A 3,250-nucleotide genomic window follows, 5' to 3' on the forward strand; every position below is an offset into this window, starting at 1 on the left:
TTGTCTGTTTCTATTAATTTCAGGATCCTTTATCATTATGCATCGATCTACTTCGCAAAAAGACAGTGAAATCTTGTTGAGGTATTACAAGCCACAATCCTATTTGTCTTTATCACAGCAAAGCATATATGTTAGATCTAAAGATCTCAGTATAACTAAGGCATAATACTGTTTAGGTTACGTTACAGACACAAAATTATCTTCATGGCTTATTCCTTTGTATTAATATTTATTTGAAAGTTCTTATAGTCTTTATGAGGAATCAAGTGCACTTATACAACATTTTACAAAAACAACGGGAACTCCCTTGAAGATATATAAATCGACTACAATATTTCCTTACTTTGTTGTTAGCATATAATGGCTAAACAATGTCAAGTGTGTACGTACAAATTTGAACAAAGGTGATCATTGCGTGATGTCACAGTATGTACATGCATTGTATTTCCAGGCCGATTTAAGTTGGCATATACGAATAAAAGACGAATTTCTTGTGCCCACCTAAAGGTGAATAATAGTAGTATACAGAGCGCAGCTATTTAGTCAATAAATTATCTTTTTATTTATAAGATTTTCGTTTCAGTCCATTTTTAATATGTACCACCCTATAAGTGGTTTCATTTTGTTGTACATATAAGTATTTGCAATTAGTTAGGTTGATATGGTAAGCAGCAAGCAGCACTACCTTTGCTAATAAGTTGTAGTATAGCTAGAAAAACACTGGTTTTCACTTATCATTGTAATATATATAAGTACCAACTATATGTGCTGGATACACATTATGGTAAGATATATAAATAACTTGGACTGTAGGCCTAACTGAAGTTTTAGTTATATTTGAAAAAAAAAAAGACTAAAAATAGTTCCAAAATAGATTTTAGCATTGATTTGACCCCATAAATTAGTTATGTCACAGGCGCATAGCTCTAATATTAGTACATTTTATGTATTTTAGACGAGTAGCCAAGCAAGACACTAAATAATTCATAACTTATTTTTGTCAAAAACAAGGGAAGAATGTAGGCAGACTCGGCGATCAGTTCTTGTTGAACATTGGTAGTATTCTTGCAGCAATAACCTTCGCGGTTATTTGCCTGAATGAAGCTCCCAGAATAATTAGTGTTTGATACTAAAAATCTTAAAGAGCCGTCTTTTAGCGTTAGGAGCAGATTCAAGCTGATTAAGAGGTACATGTTGTATGTACATTCCTCTAACGTCACATTTAGGATTACGGTGCATCCCTTTTCTCGAAAAGAACTTTGGCCTCCTTCTTACCCAGAGAGCGGGTTTCTGTGGGATGTTAGACAAGTTGTCTAGGAAATCTAGAAGGTTCTTGATTTGGAATCGATATCAATCATTTGATTTAAAAGCTTTGTATGGCATGGCTTATTGTCGTTCAGACAGGTACCGTACAGATAAATTTTATTCATCTCTGATCATATCATACCCTATGTGGGTCATAGGTATTTACATACGGTAAACATCCAAATTGTTCTTATATATATTATACGTGGAAGGTTAAAGAATTCCAACGTTATATTCACATACAGCGGGGTACAACCTTATATATTATTATGTCCACAGAAGGAAGTGAAGTGTCTAACTCATAGGAAATTAATAAAGGGTTAAAGATCTGAGTCTTTGATGACGTAAATTTGATAGTCAACACAAATTGTCAGGTTTTTGCAAGCCAATTACTCAGTTCCAGTATAGATTACCACAATCTTAGATATAGGAACAATTTGGTTATTTACCACTTTTACCAGGCAAGCTGGATTACGAAGAGTACACCCACTAATCCAACCTTTGCTTTAATAAGGAACTAGGCTCATCCCGTTCCACGTGACTTGTATTCAAAATCATTGATTTGGTGCTGGCACAGAATATATAAAAGTGCAAGTGGTGCTGGTTTCAGCGCTAGTGCGAGCTTCACGCTGCTAGCGGAGCCGGCAATACATATGTGGTTGAAAAGAGCCATTGACCGGTAAGTTCGCTTAGCTAGTCGCTGGCGGCTGAATAGGTTAGGTTAGGTTAGATATTTCATGAATATGATGATTTGTATTTGAAATGTATATTTACTTAATAGCATGCGTTTTTGTGGTAGTAGCCCGATACGCAATAATACACAGTATATGACTTGTGGTTGCTTTGCGGAAGCATATATTTATGTTATTGTAATATGGCCAGACGCTTAATTAACCACTTTGCGGGTCTTCCCTACGCAGGGGCTATGCTAATATTCTGTCATTCCAATTTAAGTATATGTACTGCCGAAGCAAATACTACTTGCATAATCAAAGCACTTGTTTAGCGATATGTAACAGACTAATACATATGTTTTATCATATCTTGCTTACCTACTTAAACCCTGCAAATCAGTTTAAGAATGCTGTTTACATTAATTTAAGAATATCCGGTACCTGATAGTTCTAGCAGAGAGCCGAGTTGTAAGTTTAACACGCCCTGCGGAGGCTATAGCCGTGACGGCCAAAATCTCTTCAGAGATTATGTTTTGTTGCTGAATATTCACAATATATTCATAATATTCACATGCCTTACGCAGGCAAATTATGAATATTATGGAATGGCAGATAAAATTTTATAAAAAGGCAAGTTCTATGATCACGCTACATTGCGCAGGCCAGGACGGGCTTGCTATATTATTGGTAATTCATTACACTAGATAGATAGTCTCATAGGCTCCTTTCTTTTATTTCGTCTGTTAGTGTAGCAGTCAAATAACAAACAAAGGCCTTGCGCAGGCTTATTATTTGTTGGGTAAGTAGAAATACTTACACGTCTTGCGCAGACGGAAGTACGAGTAATTAAGATTAGATACATAGGCTTGGCGGAAACTTTCCTATTTACACGGATTTCCCGCTAACATTTGCCCAGCCTCGCAAATCGTCTCAATGGATATCCCAAGCAACAATGTTATTATAATGATGTCTCTTTACGCCTTGCGCAAGCGGAAATTATTAGAGTAGGTATTCGAATAAAAAACAATTTTCGGGTCTTTTCTTTGTAACGCTAAATCTAGGATATGAGCCGATACGAATACTGCATAGTCAACACATCTGCTTGCGCAGCAGAATAATAATAAATTTATTGCACAACAACTTGTGTACTTAAATCAGCAGACAGTCACTTACTATTTATTTATATATCCTAATTGGATAGAAGCAAAAGATCAATAGTGACTCTCCTGTATGTGGTAATTTACAACAGAGTAGGTACCTACTTTAAATAA

At 35.6% G+C, this 3,250-nt stretch overlaps 1 pseudogene; it reads right to left on the reverse strand.

Annotated features, from left to right (window-relative positions):
• Positions 1–2,185: 2,185 nt before the first annotated feature.
• LOC125235048 lies at positions 2,186–2,283 on the reverse strand (annotated as a pseudogene).
• Positions 2,284–3,250: the final 967 nt, after the last annotated feature.

This window comes from Leguminivora glycinivorella, chromosome 16 (assembly GCF_023078275.1).
Source record: "Leguminivora glycinivorella isolate SPB_JAAS2020 chromosome 16, LegGlyc_1.1, whole genome shotgun sequence".
NCBI lineage: Eukaryota > Metazoa > Arthropoda > Insecta > Lepidoptera > Tortricidae > Leguminivora > Leguminivora glycinivorella.